The sequence below is a fragment of the Myxine glutinosa genome, chromosome 11 (genome assembly GCF_964187855.1).
Source record: "Myxine glutinosa chromosome 11, kmMyxGlut1.1, whole genome shotgun sequence".
Lineage (NCBI taxonomy): Eukaryota > Metazoa > Chordata > Myxini > Myxiniformes > Myxinidae > Myxine > Myxine glutinosa.
Window position 1 is genome coordinate 48,998,923 of NC_136271.1, and position 24,054 is coordinate 49,022,976.

The following is a 24,054-nucleotide window of genomic DNA, read 5'->3' on the forward strand; positions in this document are numbered from 1 at the left end:
CACACCAGATTAGACGTTAGTACTTCGCTTATTTTTCAAGATATTCATCTCACAAGGTTCAAACATACATGGCGGCGGCCATCTTGGATTTTGACGTGGCGACCCAATTTTCAATAGCGTTCTTCCTTATGCCTAGATACACCCACACACCAGATTAGAAGTTGGTACTTCGCTTATTTTTCAAGATATGCAGGTTACAAGGTTCAGACATACATGGCATCAGACATACATGGCGGCGGCCATCTTGGATTTTGACGTGGCGACCCAATTTTAAACAGCGTTCTTGCTTGTGCCTAGATACACCCACACACCAGATTAGAAGTTGGTACTTCGCTTATTTTTCAAGATATTTCGCTCACAATGTTCAGACATATATATGGTGGCGGCCATCTTGGATTTTGACGTGGCTACCCAATTTTCAATCGCGTTCTTCCTAATGCCGAGATACACCCACACACCAAATTAGAAGTTGGTACTTTGCTTATTTTTCAAGATATTCATCTCACAAGTTTCAGGCATAAATGGCGGTGGCCATCTTGACTTTTGACGTGGCGGCCTGATTTTAAACAACGTTCTTCCTTGTGCCTAGATACACCCACACACCAGATTAGACGTCGGTACTTCGCTTATTTTTCGAGATATTTCGCTCACAAGTTTCAGACATATATATGGTGGCGGCCATCTTGGACTTTGACGTGGCGACCCAATTTTCAATAGCGTTCGTCCTTATGCCGAGATACACCCACACACCAAATTAGAAGTTGGTACTTCGCTTATTTTTCAAGATATGCAGGTTACAAGGTTCAGACATACATGGCATCAGACATACATGGCGGCGGCCATCTTGGATTTTGACGTGGGTTGCACCCACACACCAAATTCGAATGCGGTCCTTCGCTTACGCACGCACGCACGCACGCCTGCACGGACGGACGGACACACGGACGGAGGGGAAAGCCATAGTCCCCCTTTCGCTCCGCTGAGCGACGGGGGACAATAAATTGCTTGTTCTTCCTATTTTCTGGGTTTCCTCTCCATCCGATCGCATCAGTCTTTTCTCCTTTGGGTAAACGTGGCACGATCGGAACCGCCATAATCGGATCTAGTCATTGTTAACGGCCCGAATCGCGGCTCGCTTCGCTCGGCGTGTCCACCAACGCCATGGTTCGGGCGGGAGTTATTTCCCTGCTTCGCGGTCGGTGTTCGTAATTAGGTATTTGGGACTAAGTTGACCAATAACCCTACCTATCGCGTCGGCCAGATAAAAGGACAAGGGGATTAACCCCCCCTTGATAAGGGGAGAGCCGACGTTCGAGATCCGTAACAATATATATATATAAAAAACACAAACTATTTAGTCAATTAACGTATAATTATTTTTCCATCGATTTACTTTACTGAGAAACCTTAGCAGTTTTAACAGTTAGTGACTATAATATGCTGTTAATGTTATTACAAATCAATATTAATACGAATATCCCCTCTCCCCAAGGGGCTATTCCTCCTTGAAGAAACGCCTTGTTAAACGTGAATAAATAACTCATTGTGGCGTTTCGTCGGAGCAGCGGCCCCGACCAGAAGTAAAAATATGATAAACCATGAACACGTTTGATTACCTTTTGAAGCAGTCACTACTGCTGTTTCACACTAAAGTGAAAAGGAAGAAACCTGAGGTGTGTTCAGTAACCAAGCAGCTAGCTAGGCGCTTGCCAAGCCAGCCGTTCCTTATCAACGGTTTCGAATGAAGTGCTTGCTCGAATGCTTAAGCTACTTGGCGAGCGCTCTACAAGAAACTGGGTAAATGAATGCACCCCCGATGTTATTGAGGCCCGACCCGAGATCTACTGTAATCTATATAACCTTAATAGGAATGACCCTTCCTGCAGCCCCCGTGGGGAATATGTGTACTGGTCTTTCAAAACAAGTGAAGAAACCCGAATGATGTCTTCAGATTAATGTAGAACAGTTTACACATTTCCGATTACATGGCCATGTCTCTATATCTATATAATCTATATATCATATTGTAGCGGCTACCGCTGGGTTTACACAATTGCCTTGCACCTACCAAGGACGCGGAGCGATCACCATGCCGGGCTCGTCCAGGACGCCCGGGCAGGCCCGCGCTCAACTTGCCAGGCCTCGGCCGGGACGCCCGGGCATGCCCGGCCACGCCCGCTCTCGACTTGCCAGGCCGCGTCCGGAACGCCCGGGCATGCCCGGGCATGCCCGCCCTCGACTTGCCAGGCCGCGGCCAGGACGCCCGGCCACGCCCCCTCTCGCCTTTCCCGAGAAAACGTTCCGGGATAATGTGTGTATATATATTGCTGCCCGATAAACGGGCTTTTGGAGAGTACCCGAGTTGTTTGGTGACAATAACGAATTTTGGTTTGGACGAATTCCAGCTTTTTGTCGCGTCCATTCTTCCGATTGACGTGGGAGCACAGCTCCTACATTGGTGACCTACCGACATGGACACGGCAGTTGCCCTTAAACTGCCTACCTTCTGGGAGGCTCACGCGGCGGTTTGGTTCGCCCAGGCGGACTCCCTGTTCGCCCTGCGAGGCATCACGGCCGACGACACCCGCTTCCACCATGTGGTAGCAGCGCTCAGTTCAGCCACCGCGGACCGTGCCCTGAGCCTCCTCGAGAGCCCGCCAGCCGCTGACAAATACGGCGCGTTTAAAAAGCTCCTCCTCGACGCTTTCGCCCTCCCATCCGCGGAACGCGCACGGCGCCTGCTCGACCTGCCCGAGCTCGGCGACACGCGCCCGTCCGAGCGAATGGACTACATGCTTTCGCTGCTCGGCGAGCACTCTCCGGCATTCCTGTTCCGGGAGCTGTTCCCCCGTCAGCTGCCCAGCCTGGTACGCCTCGCCCTGGCGAGCACGACGATCACGGATCCCCGCGCCCTCGCCAGGGAAGCCGACAAGATCTCCGCGGCAGGCCAACGCATTGCAGCAGCGACCTGGGGCCCACCGCCGTCCGACGCAACGCCCATGGCGCCCGAGCACCTGGCACGGTCGACGACCGAACTGCCGACACAATTGCCAGCCGCTACGCCGAGCCGACCACCTCCAGCACGACGACCGGGGCCTCCACCTGACCAAGCGTGGTGTTACTATCATGCCAGGTTCGGACAGAAGGCCCGGACATGCCGACCCCCGTGCACCTTCGGCAGGCCGGGAAACGGCCGGGCCGGCGTTCATTACCAGCCATGAGCGCAGGCCACACGGGCAACTTACTTTTCATCATGGACAAAGCGTCCGGACGGCACTTCCTGTGCGACACCGGCGCCCAACTGAGCGTCATACCCGCCTCTGATCAGGAAAGGCAGTCCGCAGTTTGCGGCCCCTCCTTGGTTGCGGCCAACGGATCGGCCATCCGCACCTTCGGCCCGCGCAACGTCACCCTCTGCTTCGGCAGCCAACGCTTTACTTGGACGTTTGTAACCGCAAACGTGCCCATGGCTCTGCTAGGCGCCGACTTCCTCTGCGCACACGGACTGCTGGTGGACGTCCAACGGCGTCGCCTCATCAACGCCGAGACCTTCAGCTCCCTGGTATGCACATTGAGCAGCTCCGCTCCGACCGAGCTGGCATGCGCCCTCCCGGCGGCGAACGAGTTTGCTCGCCTGCTCACGGAATTCCCGGCCCTCACGCGGCCGACGTTTTCGGCCGTCGCAGTACGACATGGGATCGAGCACCACATACCAACCACGGGCCCGCCGGTCTACGCCAGAGCCCGCCGCCTCGACCCAGCCAAGCTCGCCGTGGCCAAAGCCGAGTTCGACGCTTTGGAACACCTCGGCATCGTGCGGCGCTCCGATAGCGCGTGGGCTTCGCCACTACACATCGTCCCAAAGCCAGGGGGCGGCTGGCGCCCATGTGGCGACTACCGCCGCCTTAACGACGCTACCACCCCCGACAGGTATCCAACACCGCACATCCAAGACTTCTCCGCCCGTCTGGCAGGACGGGTCATTTTTTTCAAAAATCGATCTCATACGTGGATATCACCAGGTACCTGTCAGGGCGGCCGACGTCCCAAAAACGGCCGTCATCACGCCGTTCGGCTTATTCGAATTCCTACGGATGCCGTTTGGCCTCAAGAACGCGGCTCAGGCGTTCCAGCGCTTGATGGACGGCGTGCTGCGTGACCTGCCGTTCCTCTTCGTTTACCTGGACGACATCCTCGTCGCCAGCACGTCCCGGGCCGAGCACCTCCTCCACCTCCGAACACTGTTCGGGCGCCTCAGCGAGCACGGCCTCATCGTCAACCCGGCCAAATGCCACTTCGGCACGACGGCCGTTGATTTTTTGGGCCACCACATCACCAAGAACGGGGCCGTGCCGCTGCCAACCAAGGTCGAGGCCATCACCACGTTTCCGCGTCCCCGCTCCATAAAGGCCCTGCAGGAATTCCTGGGAATGGTGAATTTCTATCACCGCTTCGTGCCCCGCGCTGCTCAACTCATGCGGCCCCTCTACGAAGCCCTCCGGGGCAAGCCGGCCAAGCACGACATTGTCTGGTCCGCAGCAATGGACGCGGCCTTCCAAAGCTCAAAGCGGGCCCTCGCCGACGCAACACTGCTCGCTCACCCGGTGCTCAACGCTCCCATCGCCCTCACCACGGATGCCTCAGACTACGCGGTGGGCGCCGGACATGAGCAATGGGTGAACAGGGTTTTGGCAGCCACTCGCTTTTTTCAGCCGGCAGCTCCGGCCGAACGAGCTCAAATACAGCACGTTTGACAGTGAGCTCCTCGGTCTACACCTGGCCGTTCGCCATTTCCACCACCTCCTGGAGGGCCGACCCTTCACGGCGTTCGTCGACCACAAGCCGTTGGTTTACGCAATGGCCAAGGTCACGGAGCCGTGGTCAGCCCGCCAACAGCGCCACCTCGCCGCCGTGTCGGAGTTTACCACGGACATCCGGCACGTCGCCGGCAAAAACAACGCCGTGGCCGACTGTCTTTCTCGGGCCAGCGCGAACGCGGTCCACCTCGGCGTGGACTTCGCGCTTATGGCGGCGGACCAAACCACCGACACCATGGTGCAAGCCCTCCGGGCGGCGGACACGGGCCTCCGCCTGGCCGACATCCCCTTCGCGGACACTGTCCTGCTCTGCGACGTCTCCCAAGGCCAGCCTCGCCCCATCGTGCCCGTTACCTGGCAACGCCGCATCTTCGCCTCCCTCCACGGCCTTTCCCACCCGGGCCGGAAAGCTTCCCAGAAGCTGGTGTCTGCGCGATTCGTCTGGCACGGCCTTTGACGGGACGTCCGCGATTGGGCCAGCACCTGCACAGCCTGCCAACAGGCCAAGGTCCACCGACACACCCAGGCCCCGCTGGCACCTTTCACCGTGCCCGAACGACGTTTCGACCACGTCAACGTGGATCTGGTGGGCCCCCTCCCCACATCATGGGGGTTCACACACCTGCTCACCATGGTGGACAGGACCACCAGGTGGCCGGAGGCCGTTCCCCTCGTCTCCACCACCACCGCCGATGTGGCACAGGCTTTCATCGCCACCTGGGTCGCCCGCTTCGGCGCACCGGCGGACATCTCGTCGGACCGCGGACCGCAGTTCACCTCCGAGCTGTGGGGCGCGGTCGCCCGCAACCTGGGGGTCAAGCTCCACCGTACTACGGCCTACCACCCCCAAGCCAACGGGTTGTGCGAGCGATTCCACCGCTCCATGAAGGCCGCGCTCATGCCGGCCTTCAAGACGGCGGTTGGGCCGACCGGCTGCCGTGGGTCCTTTTGGGCCTCCGCACGGCCCCCAAGGAGGACCTCCGGGCATCCACCGCCGAGCTTGTCTACGGCCAGGCGCTACGCGTCCCGGGTGAATTCATGCCCGACGCTACCAGTCCCTGGTCCGCAGCTCACCAGCGCTCGGACCTCCAGGAGGCCGCCGGACGGTTTGCCCCCGTGCCAACATCCCACCATGGTGACCCCCAGTCCTACGTCCCCCCAGCGCTTCGCACAGCGGAGTACGTTTTTGTGCGTCATGACGCACATCGGGGGCCACTCCGGCCGCCGTATGACGGGCCCTTCCGGGTCCTGCGCCGGGACGACAAGTCGTTCGTCATCGACATCGGCGGCAGGTCCGACCGGATTGCGGTGGACCACCTCAAGCCGGTGCACGTGGACATCGACCAACCGCCACGGTTGGCCCTTCCGCCGCGGCGAGGCCGCCCCCCGTCCACGGTGCCCCCCACTCGACCGCCCACCACCACACCGGACCCCCCCCCCCCCCCATGACCCGCCAGGGGTCGCTTCGGCCGGTTCATCAGGACCCCCCTCAAATTGACCCTGCCGGTGCAAGTCGATTCTGGGGGGACGTGTGTAGCGGCTACCGCTGGGTTTACACAATCGCCTTGCACCTACCAAGGACGCGGAGCGATCACCATGCCGGGCTCGTCCAGGACGCCCGGGCAGGCCCGCGCTCAACTTGCCAGGCCTCGGCCGGGACGCCTGGCCACGCCCCCTCTCGCCTTTCCCGGGCAAACGCTCCGGGATAATGTGTGTATATATATTGCTGCCCGATAAACGGGCTTTTGGAGAGTACCCGAGTTGTTTTGTTTGAATAAAGAAACTCGGACGAATTCCAGCTTTTTGTCGCGTCCATTCTTCCGATTGACGTGGGAGCACAGCTCCTACAATATGATATGATATGATACATTATGTAACATATAGATATAGTAGATGATTTATGTAATTGCACAGCAAGCCATGTCTACACCCATGTATGATTATGTGATGATACATGCAATTGCACAGCAATGCATATTTACACTCGTATTTATGGATGCAATTTACCATATAAAACACAGTCAGTTTTTGTGTTTGTACAGGTGTTTGTCCCCCTTCATAAGGGTAGGTTTTAAAGTCCAACCTTTTAACATAAATTTGTGTTCACTTCGGTCTATGTTTGAGGATAAAACAAACTCGAAAAACATTTTACATAAAAGAGTAATTATGTCTTCTATTGCAATTGTAGACGGTGGCTTGTAAACCGAGCGCTCAAGGCGGTGTACAGAAGCGTTAACAAAAATAATAATAATAATAATAATAAATACAAGGTGCATGGAGGTGGAATTTGCTGCACGTTATGTGCAATGATCGCAGAGTAAAACAAGTGTTCATTTACATCCGTATGATGTCTAATAAAAAAAAGAAGATACAAGCACAACTGACACTGGGCCGAGGCTTCAGACTTCAGCACGCTCACGAGGCTGCACCGTCAAATAAACTGTTCCAACTTGTCATTTTGACACGCTTTTTACTAGTGATTTATCAGAGAGTACTTATGTAGGGATGGCGCGGGAAAAAAATGTCGGTCCCATCTGCTACATACAAAACTAAAGTTGGATTATCTTCTTTAATTTAACACAGCAATCGATATCGACACTCATCCATGAAGATGCACTGGATTATGGCCAGCATCCATGGGAAACCCATGGGCAAAGACATGCATGACATCTAGACATCCTGAGTTAACTGATGCATGCAAGGTTTTTCAAAATGGCCACTTGCAAATTCGCCAGATCCAGCAATTAAGTAATGTAATACATGAATACATGTACATGGCCATGTACATGTGACATACAGTGTACCTATAATAGACTAAACGGATTTCTGAGAAATGTGAATGTTAGGTGCATTTTTGGGTAAAAGTTGGGAACCTCACCTTTTAACATAATTAGGGTATGCTGAATTCGAATAACCCGGTTCCCAAGCCGAATTTTGAGTTTTTGACCTTCTAATTAGCATAAACAAAATGGCCGCCAAATTGCCATTTTTGGACAACTCGTACACCCGCAGACTCCGGGGGTGGGGGGCAGGAAGGGTCATTCCTCTTTGGGGTATATAGATTCCAGTCGATCTATGGGCGGGTCTCAAGAACATTGGGTGTGTGTTCATTTACCAAGTTTCTTGTGAAGAGATCGTTAAGTGGTTTAAGCATTTGAGCAAGCACTCCATTCAAAACCGTTAAGGAATGGCTGGCTTGGCAAGCGCCAGCTAGCTGCTTGGTAAAGGAGCACAACCCGAGCTTCTCCCTTTCAGTTTCGTATGAAATAGCAGGAGCGAGTTTCATAAGTTCGCTACAAAAAATGCCACGGTAGCAGCAGAAAGGGCCATGTTATTAACCCAACATTTGTGGGTTATATAGAGTACTGAAGCACGCGGTGCTACGCGCGTGACTTGCTACCAAGGAGGAAGCGGACAACGCGGTAAGTTTATAGTTCTTTATTCCAAAGAGGTCACTGTAGCACTGGCGCGCTCCGGGCTGCGCGCCCGGTGTATATCCTGAGGCCACGCCTACCCCTCGGGCGTGGCCGCCGCCCACTTGGTGCGCGGAATGATGTCACCACGCCAGTGGGCTTTCGTGTACGCCACACGCGCCCCCCCAGAATTCCCGCGCACCTGGAGGGCCAGTTTGCGGGGCAAACGGATGACCCGGCCGAAGCGCCCTCTGGCGACCGGCGGCGTCCGGGGTGCAGGGATGCCAGGTGGGATGCCCCCGGCTGTACCCGGGATGGGTGCCGGACCGGGGGGCGGCGTGCCTGCGGTGCTGGGCGGTGCCGGGGTACGCCCGCAGGGGGGCGGCCCCGACGCGGGGGCTGAGCCACCGGCCGTGGGTGGTCCACGTCGAGGTGGGCCGGCTTGAGGCAGTCTATGGAGACCCGGTCAGGAGTGCCGCCGATGTCCAGGGTGAAATGTTTCACCCCGGTCTCCAGCACGCGGAAAGGCCCGGCCTACGGGGGCCGCAGTGGTGTCCAGTGGGCGTCGTGCCGGACGAAGACGTACTCCGCGGTGCGAAGCTCCGGGGCGACGTGTGTAGGAGGGTGCCCGTGGTGCGCCGTCGGCACCGGGGCGAACCTCTGGGCGGTCTCCTGCAACGCAGAACGCTCCTGCGCCGCGGACCAAGGTACCGTGGAGTCGGGGAGGAACTCGCCCGGCACCCGCAGCGGTTGTCCAAAGACCAACTCCGCCGCGGATGCACGCAGGTCCTCCTTGGGCGCCATCCGGAGGCCCAGCAGGACCCAGGGGAGCCTGTCGACCCAACCGCCGTCGCGGAGGGTGGCCCGGAGCGCGGCCTTCAACGAGCGGTGGAATCGCTCGCACAGGCCGTTGGCCTGGGGGTGGTAGGCCATGGTTCGATGCAGCTGGACCCCGAGCCCCCGTCAGACCGCGGCCCAGGGCTCCGAGGTGAACTGGGGGCCGCGGTCGGACGAGATGTCCGAGGGGGCGCCGAACCGGGCGACCCAGGTGGCGATGAACGTCTGCGCGACGTCTGCTGCCGTCGTCGCCGCCAAGGGCACGGCCTCCGGCCACCGGGTGGTGCGGTCCACCATGGTAAGGACATGGGTGAAACCCCGCGAGGGGGGCAGAGGTCCCACTAGGTCCACGTGCACGTGGTCGAACCGACGTTCCGGCACCGTAAACGGGGCCAAGGGGGCCTGGGTGTGCCGGTGCACCTTCGCGCGCTGGCACGCGAGGCACGTCCTGGTGCAGCCGCGGACGGCCTTCCGGAGGCCATGCCAGACAAACTTGTCGGCGACCAACCTCTGGGAGGCCTTCGTGCCCGGGTGGGACAGGCCGTGGATGGCGTCAAAAACCTGGCGCTGCCAGCCTGCGGGCACGATGGGGCGAGGCCGCCCGAGGGATACGTCGCAAACGAGGGCCGTGCCCGCGCCGTCGAAGGGCACCTCGGTGACCCGTGACGGCGGTCCGCAGGGCTTGGACCCCGGGGTCGGCGGCCTGGTCCGCCGCCATCCGGGCATAGTCGATGCCAAGGTGGACTGCGTGGGCGACGGCCCGGGAGAGGCAGTCGGCCACCGGGTTGTCCTTTCCCGTGACGTGTCGGATGTCCGTCGTGTACTCGGACACGGTCGCGGGGTGACGCTGTTGCCGGGCCGACCACGGCTTGGCGACCTTGCCCATCGCGAAAACCAGCGGCTTGTGGTCGACGAAGGCCATGAACGCACGGCCCTCGAGCAGATGGCGGAAGTGCCTGACCGCCACGTGAAGCCCAAGCAACTCGCGGTCGAAGGTACTGTAATGGCGTTCGGGCGGGCGAAGCTGCCGGCTGAAGAACGCCAGCGGTTGCCAAGCACCACGCACCCATTGCTCGTGCACCGTGCCCACCGCGTAGTCCGAGGCGTCGGTGGTGAGGGCAATCGGTGCATCGGGCGCCGGGTGCGCGAGCATGGTGGCGTTGGCCAAGGCGAGCTTCGCGCCCGAGAACGCCGCGTCCATCTGCTCGGTCCAGGTAACGTCACCTTTGCCCGGCTTCCCTCGAAGGGCCTCGTGTAAGGGGCGCAGGAGCTGGGCGATGCGGGGCAGGAACCGATGGTAAAAGTTTACCATGCCCAGGAACTCCTGGAGCCCCTTGATCGTGCGGGGGCGCAGAAACCCCTTCACCGCCTCCACCTTGGCCGGTAGGGGGACGGCCCCGTGCCTGGTGATGCGGTGCCCCAAAAAGTCGATTTCAGCAACACCGAACCGGCACTTGGCGGGGTTCACGATCAGGCTGTGCTGGCCCAGACGTTCGAAGAGCGTGCGGAGGTGACGAAGGTGCTCTTCGCGGGACGTGCTGGCGACGAGGATGTTGTCCAGGTAGACGTACAAAAAATCCAAGCCGCGCAAGACGCTGTCCATGAGGCGCTGGAACGCCTGAGCCGCATTTTTCAAACCGAAGGGCATCCGAAGAAATTCGAAAAGCCCGAACGGCGTGATGACAGCCGTCTTCGGGATGTCCTCCGGCCTGACAGGGACCTGATGGTAGCCGCGTACGAGGTCCACCTTTGAAAAGAAGGACATCCCCGCCAACCGGGCGGAGAAGTCCTGGATGTGGGGGACGGGGTAGCGGTCGGGGGTGGTGGCGTCGTTGAGGCGCCGGTAGTCCCCGCACGGTCGCCATCCCCCGCCGGGCTTGGGCACGATGTGGAGCGGGGACGCCCAAGCGCTCTCGGAGCGCCGCACGATGCCGAGCCGCTCCAGCGTAGCGAACTCCGCTTTCGCTACCGCGAGCTCCGTCGGCTCGAGGCGGCGTGCCCGGGCGTAGACCGGTGGCCCGGCGGTGGGGATGTGATGTTCCACCCCGTGCTTGACGGTCCCCGCCGAGAAGGTGGGCCGCGTGAGGGCCGGGAAACCCGCGAGGAGGCGGGCAAATTCGTCCGCTGCCGGAAGCGTACAGATGAACCTGGCCGGAACGGAACCGCTCAGCAAGCCGCTCGGCGAGCCGCTCGATGAGCCGCTCTGTGAGCTGCTCAACGAGGCGAGCAGCGCACACGCGAGCGAGCTGAACGTCTCAGCCTGGACAAGCCTTCTGCGCTTTACATCGACCAGTAATCCATTAGCACATAAGAAGTCCGCGCCGAGCAGTGCCATAGGCACGTCGGCCGTAACGAACGACCAACGGAAAACCTGACCTCCGAACCGCAGGGAGAGACAGCATTTTCCGTACGTGCGTATAGACGTACCATTGGCCGCAAGCAGCGCGGGACCTCGGCCCGCGGTGTGCTTGTCGGACGTACCGGCAGGAACGACACTCACCTGCGCTCCCGTATCGCACAGGTAACGGTGCCGGGACAAGGTGTCCGTTATGTACAAAAGGCTGTTTGAATTGCCGACGCTCACCGTTGCCACCGAGCGCCGGCTCGCCCATTTCCCGACCTGCCGAATGAGCACGGCGGGCGACACTGCCGAGCCTCGTGGCCGAACTTGGCGTGGAAGAAACACCAGGCGGGCAGCTGCGGCATCGGAGACCGCGGTTTTCTTCGCGGCGGCGGCGGTGGTGGTGGGCGGGGCGTGACGCCGGACACGAGGTGCGGTGCATCGGGGAAAGCCTCGGGAGCCTCGAGAGCGGCAACCGCGCCAAGACTCGCCTGCGCGTCCAAAGCCGCGTAGTATTTGTCGGCCTCAGCAGCGAGCGCACGGGGTTCCGTTAACGCGGAACCAGCCAAAGCGAGGCGGACTCGTGCTGGCAGCTGGCGTCGAAACAACGCCCGGAATAGAGCGTTCGGGGTTTCGTCGCCCATGAGCGCCAGCATATGGTCCATACGGACCGACGGTCGCGTGTCCCCGATCTCGGGGAGTTCCAAGAGGCGATCGGCCCGTGCGTCCACCGTAAGGCCGAACGTGGCGAGGAGGAGACGCTTGACCGCCTCGTACTTGCCGTCGGCAGGTGGATCCCTTAGGACCGATACGACGCGGGTGGCCGTGCCGGGCCCAAGGGCGGCGACCACGTGGCAGTACATGGTCTCGTCCACCGTGATGCCTCGAAGTCGGAACTGGGCTTCCGCCTGCAGGAACCAAACTTCGGCTTGTGACTCCCAGAATTCGGGGAGCTTGATGGAGACCGCGTTGGTAGCCATTGTTGCGGCGGTTTCGGGTAGTCAGCGACAGCTGACTCGAATGTCGGAGGTCACCAATGAAGCACGCGGTGCTACGCGCAGGACTTGCTACCAAGGAGGAAGCGGACAACGCGGTAAGTTTATAGTTCTTTATTCCAAAGAGGTCACTGTAGCACTGGCGCGCTGCGGGCTGCGTGCCCGGTGTATATCCTGAGGCCACGCCTACCCCTAGGGCGTGGCCACCGCCCACTTGGTGCGCGGAATGATGTCACCACGCCAGTGGGCTTTCGTGTACGCCACAGTACAGTAGATCTTCGCCCAGTTCTGTAAGTAAACCTTACTTCACGGATGTCGGGATTCCTCCAAATTTCTTAATTTAGTGTTATAAAGAGCATTAGTGACTGCTTAAAAAGCTAAGCATACGTGCTTGTGGTGTATAATATTTTTACTTCTGTGGAAGCCGTTGCTCCCACAGAAACGCCATTATAACTATAAGCTATTTATGCACGTTATCACTGCAAGAAAAACGCCTTGGGGAAGTGGGACATTATTAGTATTAATATTGTTTTGTAATAACATTAACAATATGTGATTATCATTAATTTTGTTCTTAAAAGCGTCTTTGGAAAAACACCACGATAAATCTTCTTTGGAAATACGCCACGATAAAGCTAATTTATATACACCTCAACGTGCAACCCCATTGATGGCATTGGTGTGCAAACTAGCTCAGGGAGAGAAAACCCCCTTGGGGAGGGGGGCAAATGAATCCGCTACAACCTTCATTGTGTAACCCTTCGTCATCCTGTCAAGTTTGGTTGAGATTGGATAAGTAACGACAGAATGTATTGGCGTCAAAAATTCATCAGACAGACAGACACAAATGGCGTATTTTAGTATGATTTCTTTGAACAAGCATTTCTATATCATGTATATACATGCAGCTCTTTTACTTTAACTTTACAACTTTTACTCCAAAATGCAGCTAGAAGCTTATACATGGCCTTTTTTTCATAAATCCGTCGTCTATATTATGGTTGGCGACATATTGAAAGAGACATTCAAACTGATATTGAAATTGGACGCTATAAAATGGGAAATGGTTTTAATAAGACAAGGTAAGGTTCGCTCTTTCATGACAGGGCCCCGTGCTTTTTCTGGTCTTCATCAATGATCTCTCTGACTCTCTCGAAAATCCTCTCTATCTCTTTGCTGATGACTCCACTCTCTGCCGCTCCATTCCTCTTCCCTCAGATCGGCAGTCTGCTGCCTCCTCACTCTCTGAAGACCTGGACAAAATCACAGACTGGTCAAACAAGTGGAACATGTCTTTCAATCCTGACAAATCTCACACTCTTACTATGTCTCTCCGAAAAGATCGACTGGACAACCCTCCCATCTACTTTCTCAACAATCCTCTCCAAGAAGTTCTGTCGCTCAAGATTTTGGGTCTCACTATCTGCCATGATCTTTCTTGGGAAAACCACATTTCCAAGCTGGCCTCCAAAGCCAGTCGCCGACTGGGCATCCTCCGTCGTGCGAAGTCCTTCCTCGGCACACCTGAGCTCCTCACCACATACAAGGCTTTCATCCGCAGCTCAATGGAATACTGTTCTCCCCTATGGGCCGGTGCTCCTGCCTCACACCTAGCTCGGCTTCACGCTGTTGAAACCAAAGCTTTCAGAATTATTGGAATCTCCCGCGATGAAGCTATCTCTGAGGGCCTTTCACTCACTCACCGCAGGCAGGTAGGTGGTCTTTCTGTCTTCTACCGACTCCTCTCCGGCCTTGCACCCCCAGCTCTCTCTGTGCTCTGTCCCCCAAATATTCCTACAGGTCGCACAAGATCTGCCAGCAACCCTCTGATGGTTAAACTGCCGAAATCTCGGCTCTCTGCTCACCTTCACTCTTTCATTCCTCTTTTCTCCCGCCTCTGGAACAAACTCCCTCACTCCCTTCAATCCCACTCCTCCCTCCAGGTCTTAAAAACAGCTGTTCACCACCATCTCTTATCTTCCCCCATCCAAAACCTTGATCTTTTCTACCCCCGCTAATTCACCCCAGATCCACCTTGTTTGAAATTCCAACTTCTTTCCTGGAAGTCCTGGCAGCGTCCATATGTTTTATACCTCTCCCACCGCCCCCTTCCCATGCCCCCCCCCCCCAAAGCCCTCGCCCTCTCTCAGATCTCTCGATGTCTCCATGTCTCTCGGTCCCTGCTCTCAAATGTTGTGTTTGTGTCCTTCCCCCTCTCTCCCCATCTTGTCTACCGCTCCCGATGTTATATGTTTTATGTGTCGGTTTGTCTTTCTGTGTGATTAATGTTCGCTCTTTCACGAGCCTCGATCTTGTATACAACAAAAAAAAAGAAAAAAAAAAAAAAAAGAATGTTTCATACAACCATTTATTCTAAAATTAAGTATACATGGCCATGAAGCACAAACATTCAGGAATGTCACACATGTTGTTTTGCCAAACTACATCAAATTCATACAAGGGGTCTGATCATCACTCTGTTGCTGACAGGCACACATTGATGTGCACCTCAACTCTGAATAGCGACATTTGCAGCGTCGAGTCTTGCATTGCTTGTGGCATGCACAACAAATCATCTCGAAGCAACTTTCTGGGATAGGACTCGGTGACATCAGAATAGGCTCTAGTCCTGAATCACCACGTTTCCATGGTGATTCACCACGGTCACGGTAACATTGCTTCTGTTTTACCAGTCTTGGAGAACAACATCAGATGTTGTTTGTTCTGTGCACATTATATATTCTGCAGACGAACGCTTCTGCAGATTTGATTGTCTCCTCTGTGAATTCACCAATGCCCAAGTTCTTCAGCAGTTTATTCAAAACTTAAAAAAAAAAAAAAAAATTCGGCTTGGGAACCGGGTCAATCGAATTCAGCATACCCCAATTATATTAAAAAGTGAGGTTCCCAACTTTTACCCAAAAATGCACCTTGAAGCTTATACATGGCCTTTTTCCATAAATCCGTCTAGTCTATAAATCCGAGATACCTGAAATGTAAATTGTAGTTGCCCTCTTGTGGTTAACCAAGCCTGGAATGGTGTCACTGTAGGACCTCTGGGTAAACAACATTATGGGTAAAGATTATTTTGTGGCCATCGATTTTTCCCGAATGGTGAAGAATCACTTTAAAAATTTAAAAATTCTAATATCCGAATCCATATTCAGATCTTCACCAAAATCGAATCTACTTGCCCTTGTCAGACACCCAACCAGTCCACCAAGTTTGGTCCAAATCCGTCCACAACTTTTTGAGATATCGTGCTATGTATCGCATTTGGCCCAATCTCTCAATGGTGAAGAATCACTTTAAAAACTCTAGTAGCCGGATCCGAATCCGGATCTTCACCAAAATCTTAATCATTTCGTCCTTGTGACATACGCGATTTTAGATTCGCTACATTCGCTACATTTAGATTTGCTACATCTTTTAGATTCGCTGAGTAGATTCACTACATCTCTGCCAAATTTCGTCCGAATCTGTCCACAACGTTTTGAGATATTTGGTTCATAAACAAACAAACAGACAAACAGACAGGGGTGAAAACATAACCTCCATCCACCTTTGGCAGTGAAGGTAACAAGCATTACCTCAATTTCTTTCCTCTGCATGGGCTGTAATCAAAACGTACCTTTCTTTCCTGATAGACGACATGCTGTTCAGTCTTCAAATATACATACTCATACCCCTTATAGGCTTAGAGTTTGCTCTTTGGTTTTACAGTATATGCATTTGAAACCTCCTCCCTGCCTGCAGGTTCTGCTTCCAAATGTCAGTTCACTCATTTTACAGAAGATGAACAAAACTAATTTATTTAATACACCCAACCAACCACCCTAATCAAATTGCTACGTTTCATTCACTTTAACTGTTTGAGTGATTAATTTTTCAAGTATGCAATATATTGCATATATATTGCATACTTGAAAAATTAATCACTCAAACAGTTAAAGTGAATGAAACGTAGCAATTTGATTAGGGTGGTTGGTTGGGTGTATACCATATATGGTATTGTGGTATTTTTTCAGGCAAACTGAATTAAACTTCTGTTGTTTCTAAGTCTAAGGCAACCATAGGAGCAAACACTTAAATAGGAACAAACAATACAAATTGTGGAACAATGACGTGGATCGTGACTAACAGCACATTCTCGTGAAGCCACAATCATGGCTAACATTCTCGTGAGACGTACACTGACGAGGTTTCAGTGCAGTAACCAGTCACAGTCACATTGATTAGACCGTTCACTGACGAGGTTTCAGTGATAGTCACATTGAGCTGACATTGGTTAATGTACTGATGAGGTTCCAGTGCATTAACCAGTGACAGTCACACTGAGCTGACCGCACTCTGACGAGATTCTAGTGCAGTAACCAGCGCCAGTCACATTGAGCTAACCGAACACTGACGAGGTTCCAGTGACAGTCACATCGACTGATTGACCTAACCGCACACTGGCGAGGTTCCAGTGACAGTCACATCGACTGATTGAGCTAACCGCACACTGACGAGGTTCCAGTGACAGTCACATTGACTGATTGAGCTAACCGCACACTGACGAGGTTCCAGTGACAGTCACATTGACTGATTGAGCTAACCGCACACTGACGAGGTTCCAGTGACAGTCACATTGACTGATTGAGCTAACCGGACACCGACGAGGTTCCAGTGACAGTCACATTGACTGATTGAGCTAAGCGCACACTGACGAGGTTCCAGTGACAGTCACATTGACTGATTGAGCTAACCGCACACTGACGAGGTTCCAGTGACAGTCACATTGACTGATTGAGCTAACCGGACACCGACGAGGTTCCAGTGACAGTCACATTGACTGATTGAGCTAAGCGCACACTGACGAGGTTCCAGTGACAGTCACATTGACTGATTGAGCGACGAGGTTCCAGTGACAGTCACATTGACTGATTGAGCTAACCGGACACCGACGAGGTTCCAGTGACAGTCACATTGACTGATTGAGCTAAGCGCACACTGACGAGGTTCCAGTGACAGTCACATTGAGCTGACCGCACACTGACGAGGTTCCAGTGACAGTCACATTGAGCTGACCGCACACTGACGAGGTTCCAGTGACACATTACGTCTCCACATCCAGGAAATCAGCAACCCAGTGTAAAGTTAGCCTTCATTTTCAACCACATCAGGATCCACTATCATCAATCAAGATAACGCGGGTTTATAATCATAATGGCAACCAACAAGTAAACCAAGGGTAATGAAAAAGGGGAACACATGAGATGAGGTAATGAAGAAACGGACAGGGATGGACATGGACAGCTGAGGTACGAGGGACAGATAGGACGAGCACAGCAGTCATCACCGCGGCATTCAAATGACCTTTAGATGAAGATCGGATTCGATGATGTTGAGGAACAGGACTCGGACTCAGACTCAGAGTGCAGACTGTAGTCGTGGAGAGGACGTCACACGCAGTCAATCCACTACGGCGAGATAAAACCAGTCAGTCTCCTTCTCTTTAACCTTAACTATACACACGTCCTGCAGCTTCGAACTTCAACCAGCACAACCCATTCGTACGACCTCGCTTTCTGCTTCTGCTTCTGCTGTTGTTAGGTGTAGTCGTGGTATCACTGGTATCGGTATTGTTGATGTTTTAGTTTGGAAGGTTTACTTTATGGCCCTTTCGTCCTTGGTAACGATATTGATAGTGAATACGCAGATCATTCGCTCAACGACGTTGCGTCATGACGTAATTCTAAAGGTTGTTGTTGTTGCCGCGTCAAATCCGAGCGATCAGTAGAAATAATGTGTAAGTGGTATGACATTGTTTTTCTTGATTAACATTTTCAACTTTTCGTCATTTCTCGAGTTGTTGGGGGAAAATACTTCCCCTCGTCGAAAAGGAACTTCCTTGATCATTCAATGGTGGAGCAACTCAAAAATTGAATTCATTTTAAACTTCTAACCAGTTAAATGCTTCGCTGTACTGATTCATTCGCCATTACAAGTTGTTCTCATTAGTAGAAACCACTGATCTCTATAATAACTGGATAGGGTGCCTAACGTTAATTGGTCGGGTGGTCCTGAAGCCACCGGAAGCGCTCCATCCGCCATATTGCTTTCCCACAACACAGAAAATATCGGTTGCGTCAATATAAATATTTGCCTCAAGGTGCATATTTCCTACGAAAATTCCACCTCCCTACTCGATTATTATCCTTTTCCACTTCATTTCATTCCATCCCTACTCGATTTTAGTCCAGAAAAGAGATTTTAGTCCGGGGGGGGGGGTAGCGAAAAGGAGAGGTGGGGGGAGAGAAAGGGAGAGCTGGGGGGAGAGAAAGGGAGAGGTTCGGGGGAGAGAAAGGGAGAGGTGGGGGGGAGAGAAAGGGAGAGGTGGGGGGGAGAGAAAGGGAGAGGTGGGGGGGAGAGAAAGGAGAGGTGGGGGGGAGAGAAAGGGAGAGGTGGGGGGGAGAGAAAGGGAGAGGTGGGGGGGAGAGAAAGGGAGAGGTGGGGGGGGAGAGAAAGGGAGAGGTGGGGGGGAGAGAAAGGGAGAGGTGGGGGGGGAGAGAAAGGGAGAGGTGGGGGGGGGAGAGAAAGGAAGAGGGGGGGGGAGAGAAAGGAAGAGGTGGGGGGGGGGAAAGAAAGGAAGAGGTGGGGGGGGAGAGAAAGGAAGAGGTGGGGGGGGGGAGAGAAAGGGAGAGGTGGGGGGGGGGAGAGAAAGGGAGAGGTGGGGGGGGGGGAGAGAAAGGGAGAGGTGGGGGGGGGGGAGAGAAAGGGAGAGGTGGGGGGGGGGAGAGAAAGGGAGAGGTGGGGGGAGAGAAAGGGAGAGGTGGGGGGGAGAGAAAGGGACAGGTGGGGGGAGAGAAAGGGACAGGTGGGGGGAGAGAGAGGTGGGGGGGGGAGAGAAAGGGAGAGGTGGGGGGAGAGAAAGGGAGAGGTGGGGGGAGAGAAAGGGAGAGGTGGGGGGAGAGAAAGGGAGAGGTGGGGGGAGAGAAAGGGAGAGGTGGGGGGAGAGAAAGGGAGAGGTGGGGGGAGAGAAAGGGAGAGGTGGGGGGAGAGAAAGGGAGAGGTGGGGGGAGAGAAAGGTAGAGGTGGGGGGAGAGGTGGGGGGAGAGAAAGGGAGAGGTGGGGTGAGAGAAAGGGAGAGGTGGGGGGAGAGAAAGGAAGAGGTGGGGGGGGGGGGGGAGAGAAAGGAAGAGGTGGGGGGGGGGGAGAGAAAGGGAGAGGTGGGGGGGTTGGAGAGAAAGGGAGAGGTGGGGGTGGGAGAGAGAGGGAGAGGTGGGGGGGGGGAGAGAGAGAGGAAGAGGTGGGGGGGGGGAGAGAAAGGGAGAGGTGGGGGGGAGGAGAGAAAGGGAGAGGTGGGGGGAGAGAAAGGAAGAGGTGGGGGGAGAGAAAGGGAGAGGTGGGGGGAGAGAAAGGGAGAGGTGGGGGGAGAGGTGGGGGGAGAGAAAGGGAGAGAAAGGGAGAGGTGGGGGGGGGGGAGAGAAAGGGAGAGGTGGGGGGGGGGAGAGAAAGGGAGAGGTGGGGGGGGAGAGAAAGGGAGAGGTGGGGGGAGAGAAAGGGAGAGGTGGGGGGAGAGAAAGGAAGAGGTGGGGGGGGGGAAGAAAGGAAGAGGTGGGGGGGGGAGAGAAAGGAAGAGGTGGGGGGGGAGAGAAAGGAAGAGGTGGGGGGGGGAGAGAAAGGGAGAGGTGGGGGGGGAGAGAAAGGGAGAGGTGGGGGGGGGGGAGAAAGGGAGAGGTGGGGGGAGAGAAAGGGAGAGGTGGGGGGAGAGAAAGGGAGAGGTGGGGGGGAGAGAAAGGGACAGGTGGGGGGAGAGAAAGGGACAGGTGGGGGGAGAGAAAGGGAGAGGTGGGGGGAGAGAAAGGGAGAGGTGGGGGGAGAGAAAGGGAGAGGTGGGGGGAGAGAAAGGGACAGGTGGGGGGAGAGAAAGGGACAGGTGGGGGGAGAGAAAGGGACAGGTGGGGGGAGAGAAAGGGACAGGTGGGGGGAGAGAAAGGAAGAGGTGGGGGGAGAGAAAGGGAGAGGTGGGGGGAGAGAAAGGAAGAGGTGGGGGGGGGAGAGAAAGGGAGAGGTGGGGGGGGCAGAGAAAGGGAGAGGTGGGGGAGAGAAAGGAAGAGGTGGGGGGGGGAGAGAAAGGAGAGGTGGGGGGGAGAGAAAGGGAGAGGTGGGGGGGTGGAGAGAAAGGGAGAGGTGGGGGTGGGAGAGAGAGGGAGAGGTGGGGGGGGGGGAGAGAGAGAGGAAGAGGTGGGGGGGGAGAGAAAGGGAGAGGTGGGGGGGGGAGGAGAGAAAGGGAGAGGTGGGGGGGGGAGGAGAGAAGGGAGAGGTGGGGGGAGAGAAAGGAAGAGGTGGGGGGAGAGAAAGGGAGAGGTGGGGGGAGAGAAAGGGAGAGGTGGGGGGAGAGGTGGGAGGAGAGAAAGGGAGAGGTGGGGGGAGAGAAAGGAAGAGGTGGGGGGAGAGAAAGGGAGAGGTGGGGGGAGAGAAAGGGAGAGGTGGGGGGAGAGGTGGGGGGAGAGAAAGGGAGAGGTGGGGGGAGAGGTGGGGGGAGAGAAAGGGAGAGGTGGGGGGGAGAGGTGGGGGGAGAGAAGGGAGAGGTGGGGGGGAGAGAAAGGGAGAGGTGGGGGGAGAGGTGGGGAGAGGTGGGGGGAGAGAAAGGGAGACGTGGGGGGAGAGAAAGGAAGAGGTGGGGGGAGAGAAAGGGAGTGGTGGGGGGAGAGAAAGGGAGAGGTGGGGGGAGAGAAAGGGAGAGGTGGGGGGAGAGAAGGTAGAGGTGGGGGGAGAGGTGGGGGGAGAGAAAGGGAGAGGTGGGGGGAGAGAAAGGAAGAGGTGGGGGGAGAGAAGGGAGAGGTGGGGGGAGAGGTGGGGGGAGAAAGGGAGAGGTGGGGGAGAGGTGGGGGGAGAGGTGGGGGGAGAGAAGGGAGAGGTGGGGAGAGGTGGGGGGAGAGGTGGGGGGAGAGAAGGAGAGGTGGGGGGAGAGAAAGGGAGAGGTGGGGGGGAGAGAATGGGAGAGGTGGGGGGAGAGAAGGGAGAGGTGGGGGGAGAGAAAGGGAGAGGTGGGGGGAGAGAAAGGGAGAGGTGGGGGGAGAGAAAGGGAGAGGTGGGGGGAGAGAAAGGGAGAGGTGGGGGGAGAGAAGGGAGAGGTGGGGGGAGAGGTGGGGAGAGGTGGGGGGAGAGGTGGGGAGAGGTGGGGGGAGAGGTGGGGGGAGAGAAAGGGAGAGGTGGGGGGAGAGAAAGGGAGAGGTGGGGGGAGAGAAAGGAAGAGGTGGGGGGAGAGAAGGGAGAGGTGGGGTGAGAGAAAGAGAGGTGGGGGGAGAGAAAGAAAGAGGTGGGGGGGGGAGAGAAAGGGAGAGGTGGGGGGGGGGTTGGAGAGAAAGGGAGAGGTGGGGGTGGGAGAGAGAGGGAGAGGTGGGAGGGGGGGGAGAGAGAGGAAGAGGTGGGGGGGGGGAGAGAAAGGGAGAGGTGGGGGTGGAGATAAAGAGAGAGGGGTGGGGGAGATAGAGGGAGAGGAGTGGGGGAGAGAAAGAGAGAGGGGAGGGGGAAGAGAAAGAAGGGAGGGAAAAAGGAGGTGGGAGAGCGAAGTCTCACCACACATCACTATACTGTACATTCTGGAAAAGAAGGGTGGTGCGAGGAGGGGAGTGGGATTGGGGGAATGAGGAGGGGAGGAGAGAAGGTGGGAGGACGTGTGTGGGAGCTAAGGGGATGAGGAGGGGGATGGGAGAGTGAGGAGGGGAAAGGGTGGGTTTGAAAATCCAGCAGATGTGACGCTCAGTTTAACATCCATATGGATGGCACATACATTGATGAATTACCCTTCCTGTGAACACCGGAATGACAGTTTATAGCTGGGGCGGTGATACGAATGCAGGCGAGACAGCTTAGAGGCGAGTTGGTGTAACCTGGGTCTACCCTATCCTGTCAGCTCTTGCTAAGTGCACTACCTCCAACCCATCCTGTCAGCCATTGCTAACTGCACTACCTTTACCCATCCTGTCAGCTCTTGCTAAGTGCACTACCTCAACCCATCCTGTCAGCTCTTGCTAAGTGCACTACCTCCAACCCATCCTGTCAACCATTGCTAAGTGCACTACCTCCAACCCATCCTGTCAGCCATTGCTAAATGCACTACCTTTACCCATCCTGTCAACCATTGCTAAGTGCACTACCTCCAACCCATCCTGTCAGCCATTGCTAACTGCACTACCTTTACCCATCCTGTCAGCCATTGCTAAGTGCACTACCTCCAACCCATCCTATCAGCTCTTGCTAAGTGCACTACCTCCAACCCATCCTGTCAGCCATTGCTAAATGCACTACCTCCAACCCATCCTGTCAGCCATTGCTAAGTGCACTACCTCCAATCCATCCTGTCAGCCATTGCTAAGTGCACTACCTCCAATCCATCCTGTCATCCATTGCTAAGTGCACTACCTCCAACCCATCCTGTCAGCCATTGCTAAGTGCACTACCTCCAACCCATCCTGTCAGCCATTGCTAAGTGCACTACCTCCAACCCATCCTGTCAGCCATTGCTAAGTGCACTACCTCCAACCCATCCTGTCAGCCATTGCTAAATGCACTACCTCCAACCCATCCTGTCAGCCATTGCTAAGTGCGCTACCTCCAACCCATCCTGTCAGCCATTGCTAAGTGCACTACCTCCAATCCATCCTGTCAGCCATTGCTAAGTGCACTACCTCCAATCCATCCTGTCAGCCATTGCTAAGTGCACTACCTCCAATCCATCCTGTCAGCCATTGCTAAGTGCACTACCTCCAATCCATCCTGTCAGCCATTGCTAAGTGCACTACCTCCAATCCATCCTGTCAGCCATTGCTAAGTGCACTACCTCCAATCCATCCTGTCAGCCATTGCTAAGTGCACTACCTCGAATCCATCCTGTCAGCCATTGCTAAGTGCACTACCTCCAATCCATCCTGTCAGCCATTGCTAAGTGCACTACCTCCAATCCATCCTGTCAGCCATTGCTAAGTGCACTACCTCCAATCCATCCTGTCAGCCATTGCTAAGTGCACTACCTCCAATCCATCCTGTCAGCCATTGCTAAGTGCACTACCTCCAATCCATCCTGTCAGCCATTGCTAAGTGCACTACCTCCAATCCATCCTGTCAGCCATTGCTAAGTGCACTACCTCCAACCCATCCTGTCAGCCATTGCTAAATGCACTACCTCCAACCCATCCTGTCAGCCATTGCTAAGTGCACTACCTCCAACCTATCCTGTTAGCCATTGCTAAGTGCACTACCTCCAATCCATCCTGTCAGCCATTGCTAAGTGCACTACCTCCAATCCATCCTGTCAGCCATTGCTAAATGCACTACCTCCAACCCATCCTGTCAGCCATTGCTAAGTGCACTACCTCCAATCCATCCTGTCAGCCATTGCTAAGTGCACTACCTCCAACCCATCCTGTCAGCCATTGCTAAGTGCACTACCTCCAATCCATCCTGTCAGCCATTGCTAAGTGCACTACCTCCAATCCATCCTGTCAGCCATTGCTAAGTGCACTACCTCCAACCCAGGAATTCCGGGTATCTTTCCATCATGTGCAGTGACTCTGCTAAGGGAAGGAAGCGTTCCGAAGAGAATGAGAAGGAAGGTGATGTGGATTTGGGTTCCATAGAGATGTTGGAGGAATGGTCTGGGA

The 24,054-nt window shown here is 55.4% G+C and overlaps 1 protein-coding gene across 2 annotated transcripts in view; it reads right to left on the reverse strand.

The window, feature by feature from the left end:
• Positions 1-18,149, reverse strand: part of UGP2 (UDP-glucose pyrophosphorylase 2) — a 95,852-nt gene extending 77,703 nt beyond the window's left edge. Inside the window, exons 1-2 of one of the 2 annotated variants that reach the window (XM_078786642.1) lie at positions 17,966-18,149; positions 17,762-17,865 (exon numbers count right to left, since the gene is read on the reverse strand). The gene's annotated coding sequence lies outside the window, so the exon portion shown is untranslated. Of the gene's footprint in view, positions 1-16,034; positions 16,090-17,761; positions 17,866-17,965 lie in introns of those variants that run through there. The other variant, XM_068099297.2, reaches the window with a different exon arrangement.
• Between the last annotated feature and the right edge of the window lie 5,905 nt (positions 18,150-24,054).